Source organism: Helianthus annuus, chromosome 14, assembly GCF_002127325.2.
Source record: "Helianthus annuus cultivar XRQ/B chromosome 14, HanXRQr2.0-SUNRISE, whole genome shotgun sequence".
NCBI classification, from domain to species: domain Eukaryota; kingdom Viridiplantae; phylum Streptophyta; class Magnoliopsida; order Asterales; family Asteraceae; genus Helianthus; species Helianthus annuus.
In genome coordinates, this window is record NC_035446.2 from 156,197,541 (window position 1) to 156,213,343 (window position 15,803).

A 15,803-nucleotide genomic window follows, 5' to 3' on the forward strand; every position below is an offset into this window, starting at 1 on the left:
CTTCCGTTGCTAGAGAAATTTGTAAAAGGAGATGATGCATTCAGACATTCAAGATTTAAGATTTTACCTCATATAACTAAGGTGAGTGGATCAGGCAGGTTATGTAACGGGTGAAAACAAATTCTGGTCAATATGGGTCATTCATTATGGGTCAAACGACATCTTTATACTTCTTTAAAGATAGTCGGTGTATGAAATATGACTTAAAATGATCCTTTTTTCACAATTAAATTATAACAAAATAATTTAGCATGAATTGAAAATATACTTTGGATGAATATCGACCCTTGTAACATGCTTATTTTTAAGAAGTTTAAAAAAAATTATCATAACATTCATTGATTTTAGGGACCATGGGTTCTGAAACAAGGTGCTAGAGCCGCTCTGGTGGGCCAGCACTGCTTTGAGTTGTTTCAGTAGTTTGATAGCCGAAACCCCATTTTTTATACAAGTATACTCATCCATCCATTAACCTCTTTAGTTTAAAAAAATCCATAAATTGTCATATATGTTATTTGTGCAGGCAAATACTTCACATGAGGTTCCTTAGCTACTTTGTGGTGCATCTAGGCTAAACCATGTTGATGTCTCTAGTGCTTTATGGGCAAACCAAAGATCTATCTATTTGTTTTTCTTTTCAATAAGTATTGTATGGGTATGGAAGGTTATCTGGATATAGATTAGCTGGACCGGGAACCGAATCCCGAACCAGTTTGGTTGGCATGGGGTGAACCGGCACTCATGCTATGCATTTGACTCTTGGCGGTTGAACTGATATGGTGGTTGGACCGTTTTTAAGTAATACTGGCAATGCCCGCGCGTTGTCGCGGGTATTATGTTTTTTGGCGGCATGTTGAGCAGCGGGTTTCACGTATTTTATTTATTAAAATAATTTTCTAATACGACACCTATTAGACATGTTTCCTTCTAGTCTTCTACTCAGGTCTTTTTTAGGTTACCCCATTTGAGCATTTAGAAATAAGACAACTCACAGTTGTAAATAGGTCAAAATTGCCATCAATAGATCAATATCAACCTTTATGTTTATGTCGTCTTTCTGTGATGATTGCGAACAAGAAATGGTGATGTGAAAAAAAGTACAAAATCAAACATGCTTACTTGGAATTGAGTTTGAGTTATGACTCGGGCAATAGAGGGGAGCCATACAACAAGTAAACACCCAAGCCGGGTTGGGTAATAATCTTGAAGAAATGCAATACATGATCTCAACGTTTTTACAAGGATTCCAAAAAATGAGAGTCCAAAGTCCATCAAAACAGTGATCTGACTATGTTCCAGACCAAGCAACCTTAGAACTTCATATTCCACCTGGGAAACTGAAACAAAAAATATGATTTTATACCCAACTGAAGTCGACATCATTTATATTTCAAGTAAAAAATTCAAAATTGCACCAACAATTTAACATGCTAAAATGCACCAGCAAATACTATTTAGTCTTTTCGTTTTTTTATATTTCAGAAATATATATTGTGCCAAGTACTATTAGAAAATAACATAAGTACTCATTTAGGATACAATGTAAGACATATATTATGCATTTTGAATGCACTTTGGGCAACTTAGGAAGTCACATTGAAGGAAGAATACAATCAAAATAAACCAATTTACCCATACATAAACAATCACAAAGAAAATAAATACGTCAGCAAATGTTAACCATACCTTTACATTGCACAAAGTGCAGAATAAAGCCTCTTCTTCTCCTTGCTGCATTTCTTCATCATTTCTGCAATTATAGAGAAATGTTATTGTATATAACCACATAGGACCCCACCAACTTTTGAACAACACCCACCAGACTACTGTTATTGCATATCCCTTTATTTCTAAACCCCTACTTACTAATAGATGACACATTACCTGACATCAAACCTGCAAGTGATTACATCAACAGTTAACTTCCCTAGGCCCCTTCGACCAGCATGGATTTGGCTCTTCATCAGTAACCGGAACAAAATGAAACAGTACCACAGATTTAAAATTTCAAGTTAAAATATTAACATTACACATAAGCACTCAAAAACAAGAAATAAAAGATCACAGCTTCTAAAGACTAAAATGTGGTAGTGTGTCATTTTGAACCTGCTAAAAAGAATTAAAAAGGGTTGAAGGACCTAAAATGTAGCTACCAAATAAGAAGATGAGAAGAACGAACCACCAAAAAAACAAGCAGAAATGTTATACGGGTCAACTACCTGCCATCCCCTTATATCTCCAGCCCAAACCAAAAGACCCAAAGCCCACAACATATCAAACATACCCCAACCCACTCCCACTACCACCCCATCCAATAATTGGTAACCGATACCCATGGCTAATAGTGACAAATGTTATGAAACATTCTATAAAACTCGTGAATAAGTGTTTATGTGTGCGCCCCATGTATGAATGTGAACTCTGTACATCCACTTGTTATGATGTGCCATTTATATGAAACAATGAAAACAAATACTATAAAGAAACTGGCACCGACTCCCTTAACCCAACACTAAAATCATCCTTTAATTGCTTCTTTGTCAATGTCGCGCTTCCATTGTGCACCATTGCTACAAATTCATTATAATCTATACGACCATCCTGCAAGTCAACATTAAAAAAGATTTCAACACAAATTCTCAAAGGTCTGAGTGTCTTTTAACACAAAATGAATACTCAATCATGTAAATGATATAAAGTAAAATCCTAAATTGGTAACCAACATTGTGCAAACCAGCAATATTCAAAACCTAACGATAATCAAGAGTCTGGCCCAAACTCCCCATCACAACAATAAAAAAAAAAAAACACAGATTAGAATCAATTAATCAAAAAACACGCCATCACTTTGTGCCATAACTAAAACAATACTGACAAACAAGTAAACACAAAACGAAAAACTCACCAGGAGAAAACAAAGAAGAAAACCGCCACACTTCTCAACCTTCTGACTAATCAACAACAATCCAAGCGCGGATAAACCATACACCGCCGATGCATCTGAAGCGTACACATAGTAATTGAACTCGTCATACTGATCTGGCACAACTCTCGACTGTCGATTACAATAATATATGATAAATTACAATAATATAAACTGATTAAGCCCACAAAAGGCACCAAAAATGCAAAATAAGAAGAAGCAAGTTATTACCTAGTGAATCCCTAATCGGCGCGTGACTGAGGTTCCATCTGAACCATCACTGCCTGACAGTTATATTCTAAATCTGAAAACGAACGACCCTTCAATATTTTCATTCAATCAGGGATTAAAACCTACAAAATATAACGGGTATTGAATAGAGAGAGAAGGAAGATGAAGTGAATGTAGTCAATGATGAGACCTATGTATTAGAAATGGGAGTGACGCTTTGCGTATCTTTGTTGTTCAGGTGTAGACTTCATTGGGGTAATACATTGAATTGGGGCAAAATTGGGAAAAGAGGATGAAAGAACAGGGAAGAAGGCATGACCCTTCGTCTGCCATCTTAAAATTTTATGGGGAAATTACCTTTTAGTACATAGGAGATGTATTATATAGTAATATAGATAATTTATCAAATTATATTTATAGCTGTAACAAAAGCTATATAAAAATAAATATTTTTTTACAAAATTATTATCATTTAATAATTTACATACCGAGGTTTAATCTATACTCCCCCCAAATGTAGCAGGTTGTGCTATCCAAGACTTATACATATTTTGACGTGATTCAAATATATTCTCCCAGCCAGCTGCATCATTTTCTCTCATTAATTTCCATAGGTTGTTTGTGCTGGCAATTGGATACTCTCCTTGCAATTCTACCATTATAAAATGGTTACCATTCACGTGTGCAATTGTAATTATTTTTTTTTCTGGGAACTCGTGAGGGCCTCTCCAAAACGAAAAACAAGTAGAACTGTTTCTTTTTTCTTGAGATAAAAAATGAATGATCACATTAAACTTGTTCGCAATCAAGAATCCTGCCTCTGGCATAATCATCCAGTGTTTTTCAGGTGCAAACCCCGATCCTGACCAAGCCAAGGACGTGGACACATCTTTGAATGAGCCTAAGAAAGCCTTAGTGTACTTATTTCTAAACTCGAGTAGCTCTTCCATCAGTGATCTCCGGATAAATAACCATTCATCTTCACCGTAGCCGAGAGCAGAAGCTGTCGCCCGAAACCCACAATTTCCATCACCTAACACGTTATGTATGCGTGTAACATACGCATGGAAGATTTTTGGAATTAGATGAATATAGTTGTGTATCACCTGTGATGCTTGATCTTGGTTCAACCCCATGAAGTCATAGCCTGGCGCACTTGTAGAGTTGGCGAAAGAACTTTGTCCGACAATATCTTGGTTCAACCCCATGAAATCATATCCCGGTGTGTTTAAAAGGTTGGTAAAAAAACCTTGTCCGTCTGTATCTTGTGTCATGAACGGACTTGGTTCACCAGGATCGTCCTTGAATGGTTTTTTTCCGTAAATATCTTGATTTTTGAACGGACTTGTTTCACCAGGCACTTGATAGTTCACGTCTGGACTGATGTAACCAACATAATCACCAGTCTCTAGATACCCGAATGAACTATGTCTCTAAGGCTCTTGAGTGTAATCCTGCTCTTGATAGTTCGTAAATGAACTATGCCTTGCAGGCTCTTGAGTGTAATCCTGCTCTTGATAGTTCGTAAATGAATTATGCCTTGCAGGTTCTTGAGTGTAATCCTGCTCTTTATAGTTCGTAAATGAACTATGCCTTGCAGGCTCTTGAGTGTAATCATGATCTTGGGAGTTCCCAAACGGACTGTGCCTTGGAGGCTTCTGAGAGTAGCTTCGTTGAAGGGGCGGTTTAGGAATTGCAGGGTTTGGTATTGTTTGTTGTTTGGAGGAAATATCAACTATTTAATATCACCACATAGAACTTGCAGCAATAATAGCACGGCTCATATGAGCTTTTTGTGTTCATTATTATATCACCATGAGATAGTAAATAAAATAAAAAATATGGAAATTATTTGGATGTATGACCAGTTTGTGTTTTTTACTTGTCTTTTTGTGTTCACTAAAAAAATATTTTTGTTATTATTATTTTTATTATTATTTACTATTAGCACGGCTCATTATTATTGTCTTTTTTATATTTTTGTGTCCATATGGGCTCAGATCTATTGTGATAAAGTTTGAAGCTTTTTTTTTCTGTTTTTATTTGTTCAAAGACTAATAGTAAATAATAATAATAATAATAATAATAATAATAATAATAATAACAAAAATATAAAAAAGACAATAAAATAAAATAAAAAAGACAACAAAAAGACAAAAAAAAGACTAAAAACAAAAACCAAATGATTGATGGATATGATATTTTTATAGGGGGGATGTAATCAGGAATTAGGGGGGTGTGTATATCACCCAAAAAAATATATGGTAACTTTTGACCATATAATATGAATGATGAGAACTTTGAAAACATCTAGAAGTTTGATACATTGCGTCATAATTGTCTGGCACCGATGCGAGCTAATTAATGTAGAAGACAATCTTGTTCCTCCTATTTTTTTTTTTTTTTTTTTTTTTTTTTTGAACGGCCAACGAATCCTCCAAACGGGCTACTGGCGAAATTCACCACATCGGGATACATTCGCCTCCGAACCGGGAAAAACCCTCACCTAGGGCCGAAGCCCGTGAACACTCGCCCGAAGGCACGACAGTGCGGTGAGGTAAAACCCGCTCAGTTCAAGGATCGAACTAGCGATCTCCACCTATTCGCCTAGTCTCCCATCATCACCAGGTGCCGCAGAAAATAATGGGGAGGGCAGGAATCGAACTTGGGTCCCTTAGAACACCAAGACTCTCCCTTACCACTCCACCACCACCTCATTGGCCTTGTTGTAACACCTCGAAATTTTGTGTCCAACGATGTGTTAACACGTGTCATTTGTTTACACGTGGCATCTATAATAAATAAAGGACTAATTTTGACAAACCTTGAAAGTATATAAATTCGAGGGTTATAAATGTCAACAAGGGTAAATATACTGTATAGTATCCCTAAATAATGCTTAAACCTTTAAACGAATAAATTATAGATCGTACAAAAACACAACGCGGAAGAAAGTGAGAGATTACAAACTACAGGGGTTAACTGTGTCAACATGTTTAATAATACCTCTGAGTGACCCTTTAACGTCCCAAAGACTTTGTAACGGTATTATACCCCCACTAAAATAATATATATGAATTTCGCGAAGTTTCGGTATGAAACAAGAAAGTTACGATCGAATTCGTAGAAGAAGGGTTAAAAGCGTCAACAATGAAAGTTAAGGCTTTCAGAATAATTAAATAAATAAACCGGGGACTTAATAGCGCGGGTAAATAACACGGGGCCCCTATCGGTAAATAACCGAGGGCCAAACCGCAAAGTTACCCCTTCAAAACCGAAAGGTCAGGCGAATCATTACGAAAGATTTCGTTATTAATGGCCAGATTCTGTAATAATTACAAAAAGATTTAAAAATCCTGAAATTTTAACCTTAGGCGACCCGCGTAAGGTTTAGACATAAGTTGAGGCGGGCCGCGAGCCTCCTCTATTTCGCGTCTGATTTTTGAACTTTAGGCGACCCGCGTTAAAATGGCATGGAACTCCCATGCGGGCCGCGTAAAGTGCCCAGATGCAGAAAAATTGTGTTTTCTTGACTTTTGGAGCTTGTGAACGATCATGCACATAATTATGGGGCATGGGCACCCTATGCTCAACCCATAACACTTAGGGGACACCTACCATCACCTCTGGTCTGATAGTAGTGCTTGCAATGATCAATATGGCTTGGCATTTGGCTATAAATAGCCATGTTGTAGTTACAACATTCACACAACTCAAACAACTTCCATCTGATCATTCTAAGTGCTCCCAAGTGTTCTTCTCTGCTCCATATTCAAGTCCTAACTTCTGTAAGTTGCCTTGATCATTCATACTTCAGTTATGCTTAGTATTTAGCTAAAAAAAAACCAAACCGTCGTAAGTATGGTTTGACTTTAAAATAACTCAGTGATGGTTCAGTCTTATGACGAACCAAAAGTAGTTTTGAGTTGGTATTTATGTGGGTATTAAACCTCTAAAAGGGTTCCCCCTGATCACCACTCTAACTATGTCAAATATCGAGTCAAACGTGCGGTTAAAAAGTCAACAGAAAGCTATTTTGGCGATTTATGCATAATCTGTAAGATATATGTTATGGAACCTGTTTTGAAAATCATAAAACATGATAATAAGTATATAAACTTGTTTGCGCTCGTTTGAATCGATCATTTACTATATAGAACCGGTTCGGAGCCGAAAGTCGCATAAGTTTGACTTTTGCTTTGACTTCAGTTCTGACCCGTTTTAGTGAGGTATAAATATACCCTAGGACTCTCTTAGGACCAGGTCACATGTTGGTATAAGCCTCTGTGGTCGGTTCATGAGTTATCCGAGTCTTTAGCACATTTCCGTCATTCGCCTAAAAGTTGACCGTAACGGCCTTTTAAAATTAAAACAAGTATTTCGGACACGTGAACGGACCAAAACCTTGCTTATTAAATTATAAGCATGTCCCTGAAGTTTCACGTCAATCCGAGGTCTAGAATGAGAGTTATGCTAAAAGGCGCACTTTTAAGAAAGTTTTGTAATTAACGGCGCAATTAGCATAACACCCATCTAACCCAAGTTTTCGTCACCAAAACTTTTACCCACTGTGGTAAAATAATATTTTGGGAATTTTAAAGATTTTTAATAATTTTTACCTTGCTCATAACCTGTGGTTATGGCTACGGTTCGGTAAATACCGAATATGCCCTTTTTGGCCAAAACGGGAGTTCTACAAGGTCTTTTGACCCGATTCCAGTTGCCACTGGTTTTAAATAATAAATAAAGTATTTTAAGCTTTATAAGCTGTTCGGGAAACTCAGATTTCCTGTAGAACTCGAAAATCCCTTTTAAAGTCTTTAAAATGACCGAAAAGCCCTTACGGGGCATAATATAAACTTAAACTCGTTACGGGCATTACGGAAGGTATCCTACTGATACCAAAATACTTTTAAGGCTTATAGACTTAGGAAATAAGCATACGACTCTTATGGTTAACCGTTTCGCCTATTTGCGCACACGGTACGGCTCATGGAACTAGTTTTCGTGCAATAGCCGATATGGGTCAAATTATATTATTTGAACCCCAAAATCCAGAGTATGAACTATAAACCCATATAAAACAAGTCTCTGAACTTGTTGGGTCCAAATCATACTCCATTCTCGGTTTTCGCCTTTCCGTGCGAATTAACCATATCTATATATCGGAATCAACCGGTTTAAGCTACGGCTAATACAAGGACCGTTAGGATTCTAAGAGGTTAATTAAAACCTTCGTTCCAGATTAGGAGCCCCAGTAAAAGCTATCGGTGACTTGATCTAAATTAAGGATTAATACTTGCAAAGGTAAATACTTTAACTTATTTCCCCTATATGGGCTTGGGTTACGGTATATTAATACCGCTTGATTGAGCATTATATAATTCCATCGCTTAGGTGGTTAATTGATTAAATATGATCGGCTCATTTAAACAGTTTTGTTGCTTATAAGCCTTTGGGGGGTTTAATGACCGTTGTCCCGGATATCCTTGGCATCATTTTACGAAATGGCCACGACCATCGACATCCCGGTGTAGGCGTACACCCGGTATAAAGTGTCGACATTAAAACTAAAAGACGTAGCCGTTGGTTTCTGTACTACGGTTTTACGCAAACGTGGTGTGTCTATAAATCTTTAACCCGGCACGACCCGGGCTACTAAACGCATAAAAGAACATGTAAAACGTTCACAAGATCATTATAAATTTTCCCAAGTTATAAAAGAGTTTGTGCCTTGTGCATTCAAATCAATTTTAATAAACATTTTCAAATGTGTCAGTTGAATGTATTTACCAGTGTAAACTGACGTATTTTCCCCAAAAAGATTAAGTGCAGGTACCTAAACGTAATTGGCTGGTATTAGCTCCCTAGCGTCGGGATAAGCCTCGCAAGCTTGATTGCAGTATCTAATGGAACAATACTTTATCTGTATTTACGATCCACTGTGGATATCCAACTTCTGTAATACATTTTGATATTACAATCAGAGGTTGAAATTATATATTTAAATTATGCTTCCGCTGTGCATTATATAATTGTGTGGTTTGACTATATTGTTGCCAACATCGTCACGGTAATCCCCCACCGGGCCCACCGTTGAGACACGTGGAAATCGGGGTGTGACAGGTTGGTATCAGAGCCAACATTGAGTGAATTAAACACTACCCTATTGTGTTTAATCTCAGTGACACAATTGCACATACTTGAGTCTAGACAAGAACTTAGGACAAATTCGGATTTATACTCCTTTTTGTCTTTATTTTTCGATTTGATTTTTAATAAGTTTTGGAGCAGGAAAATGCCACCTGTTATATTCCGAGGAAGAGGAAGGGGACGAAGAGGCCGAGGAGAAATCGTGACACATCACGATCAAGAAGCTGGACCATCTGGTACAAGACATCCTTCGATGACACGAAGCGAAGAGCCACAACGACGAAGAGATCTTTACGAACCAGCGAGGCATTCCACTTCGCACAGCTCGACGCCATCCTACCGGCACTCCTTTGGGCCAGATTCAGAAAATAATCCCAACAACCCACAACCTTCCTTCATACCTCTACAACGTTCGGTATCGCACCGAAACTACGACGACCCTAGTCCATACTACGTAGCTCAGTTTAATCCGGCTGACTACATACAGGAACCTTCAGGTTTTGTTCCACTAGGGCCACAAGACCACTTTTCTGAAGATCCCATGGAGGAAGATGAGGATCCAACTGAACCAGCTCGTGGTACGCCCACGCATCCGATAGAAGTATCTGATGGATCTTCATATCATGGTCCGCAGTATCAAGGCCCAGACAGCTTTATGGCTTTGTTTGACCGACATGAGTGGTACAACACACCATCTCATCAGACACAACAACCGAGACATCCACAGGATCCCTCTGAGGATTCACGCTTTGAGGCAGTTACGCCACCACCTCCGCCACCGGCACAACCAGTAATACCTGATCCGCCGAGGCGTAGGAGGACCAATGCTCGTATGTCTACACGAGGAGGAGGGGGTAACCACTTCAGCACTCCTCGACATTCAAGTAGCAGCCACTATCCGCCGCTACAAGAAGAAGGACCTTCAAGTCCTATACAAGAAGCGAACTCCGCACCTACTGCACGAAATTCGCCACCATTTGGGTATGACCAACCCATACCAGCTTACACAGGTCCAACGGCTTACAACCCGTTTGAACCGTCACAAGCACAATACAACTACGGCTATGAGCGCGACCCATATGTGGTGTCGGCTAGATATAATGCGCGCTACCCTGACGGAGCACATGGAAACATGGGACCACCGGACTACTCAGCTCATGGGTATCCAATACCTCCCAGACCTCCAGTTCCGCATCAAGCGCCACAACCACGATTCTCTCCTCCTGAACAGGAAGAAATACTCCATCGACTGGATCGAGTGGAGAGAGAGTTCGAGGAAGAGAAGAAAAGCCACCGAGGATTTCTCAAGGGCTTGGCGAACCTACTAAAGGGCAAAAAGAAGAAACGTGACCACTAGCCCTTAATAGTAGTACTACTGTAATTTCTACTTTGAAATAAGTCCCTGCGTGGACAACTTATCGTATTTCAGTCCCTACGTGGACTTATAATTAGTCCTTGCATGGACACCTACCTTGTATTAGTCCCTGCGTGGACTTGTCACTTATTTTAAAACCTCTATGGAGGTATGTATTATTTGAAAGACCCGTTTAGGGCAATATGTAATTGTATTTGAAATTTCGGAGTGTATGTTATGAGTTTTGTTTTAATATATATAAAAATAAATCAAAACCATTCCTTTTATATTGATCTGCCTAATAAAGAATCTTAAGGGGGTGAAACCTAGCTTGGGGTCTTTTAAGATCAGTCAAGATGGTACGACCTAGCTGAAAGGATTCTGATTCCCTGTTAAACTCTGTACGCATGTTAACATTCATGGCAGATGTGATTCGTTAAAATCACGCACGTCATTCTTATACAATAATCCTTTGAGGATTTCAAAACCCAACTAAATGATATATAGATCGTGGGTTAAATCACCAATGAAGGTGATCAATATTATAAAGACATCCATTTAGTGATGCAATGCCTACGGGCCAGTACTATAAAGACATCCATTTAGTGATGCAATGCCTACGGGCCAGTATTATAAAGACATCCATTTAGCGATGCAGTGCCTACGGGCCAATATTATAAAAACATCCATTAGTGATGCAGTGCCTACGGGCCAGAATTATTAAAACATCCATTAGTGATGTAGTGCCTACGGGCCAATATTATCAAAACATCCATTAGTGATGTAGTGCCTGCGGGCCAACCATATTAAGACATCCATTAGAGGTGTAGTGCCTATAGGCCATAATAATTATCTTATAAGACAAAAGGCAGTGGTAGTCTATGACTCTCTGTCAGAAAGAGATAAAAGGACTACGGTTCAACTCTCTATGCCTTTGATTCTCTGGAATCTCGGCTAATATTATAAAACATCATCATGATTAGGCTTTGTGCCGCCAATACTATTTATATAGTTAAAATAGGATATATTCAAATCCTAATATTTAATGAGTTAATAAGTTAACCGAATATGGTCTCTGTACCATGGTTGACAAATTGTCATAAAAGACAATCATATAATAATCTCCTAAATTAAAATTTTGTTATCTTCTGTAACAGATTCAAGTTACAATGGCGGATCCCAATGGAGAGAACAGCCACACAAACGAAGATGACTATGACAATGCGTCAGTGCATTTGACAGGCGCACAACTGAAGGCTCTGATCAACAATGCTGTCCAGGCAGCTATTGATCGTCAACATACTGAGTCCCAAGGCAGAACTGTGTCAAAGCCACCCTCTAAACCAAAGACACACTCCAAACCACCCTCTGAACCCAAGAAAGATGACGATAAGCATTCGTCTACTGAGCACAGCGTTCACCGCGATAGAGAATATACTGATGCGTCTAGTGCTAAAGGTTGCACCTACAAATACTTTGTATCATGCAAGCCCCGTGAATTTACGGGGGAGAAAGGTGCAGTTGACTGTATCACCTGGCTGGACGAGATGGACACGATTGTGGACATCAGCGGGTGCGCTGAGAGGGACGTGGTTAAGTTTGTGTCCCAGTCATTCAAGGGCGAGGCCCTGGCGTGGTGGAGAGCTCTGGTGCAGGCTTAAGGTAAGTCTGCCTTGTACAAAATGTCATGGGGGGAGTTTATTACCCTCATAAAAGAAAACTACTGCCCTCAGCACGAGGTTGAGAAGATTGAGGCTGATTTTGTCTCACTAGTGATGACAAACCTGGATTGTCAAGCTTATCTGACAAGCTTTAACACTATGTCACGCCTGGTGCCATATCTTGTGACACCAGAACCACGAAGAATTGCCCGATTCATTGGGGGCTTAGAACCGGCGATTAAGGCCAGTGTAAAGGCCTCTAGGCCAACGACCTTCAGGTCAGTTACTGACCTCTCCTTGTCTCTTACACTTGATGCTGTCCGTCTGAGGGCACAAAGGAGCAAGGAGGCTGAAAAGCGAAAACGTGAGGATGATACCTCACGAAAGTCTGGGAAAAAGCACCGTGGAAACGGTGAGGGCAAGAGAGGGTCGGAGGCAAAGAAAGAGGGGCAAGCCGATGGAAGACCTTACTGCAAGGTCTGCAAGAAACCTCACTCCGGGAAGTGTAGGTTTGCGTCTGGTTCACAGTCGCAACAAAGGACTCCACCCTGTGGGCTATGCAAGTCCAAGGAGCATAAGACAGTGGAGTGCAAAAAGATAAAGGACGCAACCTGCTATAATTGTAACGAAAAGGGGCACATAAAGAGTAATTGCCCGAAGTATGCCAAGAAGGCAGAAGAAACGAAGAAATCAAATGCGAGAATTTTTCGCTTGGATGCAAAGGAAGCGGTTAAGGACGACACTGTGCTTACAGGTACTTTTCTCGTAAATAATATATTTGCAAGAGTACTGTTCGATTCTGGCGCTGACAAGTCCTTTGTAGACCAGAAATTTTGCCAACTACTAAATATGCCAATCAAAACCCTTGACGTGAAATACGATGTAGAGTTAGCAGACGGAACGATAGAAACCGTCTCTACTGTTCTAGAAGGATGTGAAATATCCATTAGGAACCATTCTTTTCCTTTATCTCTACTCCCTTTCAAACTTGCGGGTTTTGACATCGTGCTAGGTATGGACTGGTTATCCCATAACCAGGCCCAAATCATTTGTGGCAAGAGGCAAATAGTTTTAAAGACTCCGAGTGGTGAACCTCTTACCATTCGAGGGGATACGCATTACGGATTGCCCAAAGACGTATCTATGCTGAAAGCTTCAAGGTGTTTGAACAGAGGCTGTGTAATTTACATGGCTCAGGTGATAATTGAAGAGCCAAAGCCGAAGATCGAGGATCTTCCAGTCATTTCTGAATACCCCGAGGTTTTTCCTGAAGAACTACCTGGTTTGCCACCAGATAGACAAGTGGAGTTCAGAATTGACATCATTCCTGGAGCAGCTCCGATAGCAAGAGCACCTTACAGATTAGCGCCAACGGAAATGAAAGAACTGAGGACCCAGTTGGATGAACTACTGGCGAAAGGTTTTATCAGACCTAGTTCATCTCCCTGGGGAGCTCCTGTCCTATTTGTAAAGAAGAAGGACGGATCGATGCGGTTGTGCATCGACTATAGAGAACTGAATAAAGTTACCATAAAGAACAGATATCCTTTGCCAAGGATCGATGATCTGTTCGATCAGCTGCAAGGAGCAAGCTACTTCTCCAAGATCGACTTAAGGTCGGGCTATCATCAACTAAGGGTCAGAGATGAAGATGTACACAAGACTGCATTTAGGACTCGCTATGGTCATTACGAGTTCCTAGTGATGCCTTTTGGGCTCACGAATGCACCGGCTGCGTTCATGGACCTCATGAATCGCGTTTGCAAGCCATACTTGGACAAATTCGTCATAGTCTTCATTGACGATATCCTTATCTATTCCAAGAATCAAGCTGACCACGAGAAGCACCTTCGTTGCATTCTCGAGTTACTACAACGTGAGAAACTCTACGCCAAATTCTCGAAATGCGAATTCTGGCTAAGAGAGGTTCAGTTTTTAGGACACGTTGTGAGTGAGCGTGGTATCCAAGTGGATCCCGCTAAGGTAGAGGCAGTCATGAACTGGCAAGAGCCAAAGACGCCTACCGAAATCCGTAGTTTCCTGGGATTGGCAGGATACTACCGAAGATTTATTGAAAACTTTTCGAGGATTGCTGCGCCCTTGACTTCCTTGACCAAGAAGAAAGAAAAGTACATTTGGGGCCCGAAGCAGCAAGAGTCCTTCGAAATACTGAAGCAGAAGCTAAGCAACGCACCTGTGTTGACCTTACCTGAGGGTACAGATGAATTCGTAGTTTACTGCGATGCATCACACACAGGCATGGGGTGTGTTCTTATGCAGAAGGGCAAGGTGATTGCCTATGCTTCAAGACAATTAAAGGTGCATGAAAAGAATTACACCACCCATGATTTGGAGTTGGGTGCCGTTGTATTTGCACTGAAGTTGTGGAGGCACTACCTTTATGGTATTAAATTTGTGATTTATTCAGATCACAAAAGCCTTCAGCACCTGTTCAACCAGAAGGAGTTGAACATGAGACAGCGCCGTTGGATGGAAACCCTGAATGATTATGACTGTGAAATCAGGTACCATCCCGGTAAGGCGAATGTAGTCGCCGATGCATTGAGCAGGAAAGAAAGGGTAAAACCCATTCGAATCAATGCCAAGAGCATTGAAGTTAAAAATAATTTGATGGAAAGGATTTTGGCTGCACAGCGAGAGGCTGTATTGGAAGCTAATTATCCAAATGAAAAGCTGGGAGTAACTGAGAAGCAGTTGACTCTTAGCAAGGATGGAATTCTTAGGCTGAATGGACGTATATGGGTTCCGATTTATGGGGGACTACGTGATGTTGTTCTCCAGGAAGCCCATAGTTCCAAATACTCAGTCCATCCTGGTGCTGATAAAATGTACCAAGACTTAAAGGCAAATTATTGGTGGATAGGCTTGAAAAAGTCTGTAGCCGCTCATGTAGCAAAGTGCTTGACTTGTGCTCAAGTCAAAGCCGAGCATCAAAAGCCGTCTGGCTTGCTACAACAGCCTGAACTTCCCGAGTGGAAGTGGGAATGCGTAACTATGGATTTCATAACCAAGTTACCCAAAACCAGGAAAGGAAACGATACAATATGGGTCATAGTTGATAGGCTGACTAAATCAGCTCATTTTCTACCCATCAAGGAGACGTATAGCTCCGATATGTTAGCCCAACTATATGTTGATAAGATTGTAGCCTTACACGGCATACCTGTGTCTATTATTTCCGACAGGGATACTAGATACACATCTCACTTCTGGAAGAGTTTCCAGCAATCTTTGGGCACGCGTTTAAATTTTAGTACGGCTTACCATCCACAGACGGACGGTCAAAGTGAGCGTACTATCCAGACGCTAGAAGACATGCTTCGTGCATGTGCGATCGATCTAGGTGGTAATTGGGATAAAAACCTACCCCTGATCGAATTCTCCTACAATAATAGCTACCACACCAGCATAAAGGCTGCGCCTTTCGAGGCATTATTTGGTAGGAAATGCAGATCGCCTG

General features: G+C 40.2%; 1 long non-coding RNA gene across 2 annotated transcripts; it reads right to left on the bottom strand.

The window, feature by feature from the left end:
* Nucleotides 1–1,098: 1,098 nt before the first annotated feature.
* On the bottom strand, nucleotides 1,099–3,501 carry LOC118486742. Of its 2 annotated transcripts, XR_004879706.1 has the most exons (6): nucleotides 3,345–3,501; nucleotides 3,155–3,276; nucleotides 2,906–3,055; nucleotides 1,885–2,601; nucleotides 1,687–1,750; nucleotides 1,099–1,337 (listed from the first exon to the last, which is right to left on the bottom strand). It is a non-coding gene; the product is annotated as an uncharacterized LOC118486742 (long non-coding RNA). The 2 variants fall into 2 exon arrangements; XR_004879705.1 differs by having other exon boundaries at nucleotides 3,155–3,501.
* Between the last annotated feature and the right edge of the window lie 12,302 nt (nucleotides 3,502–15,803).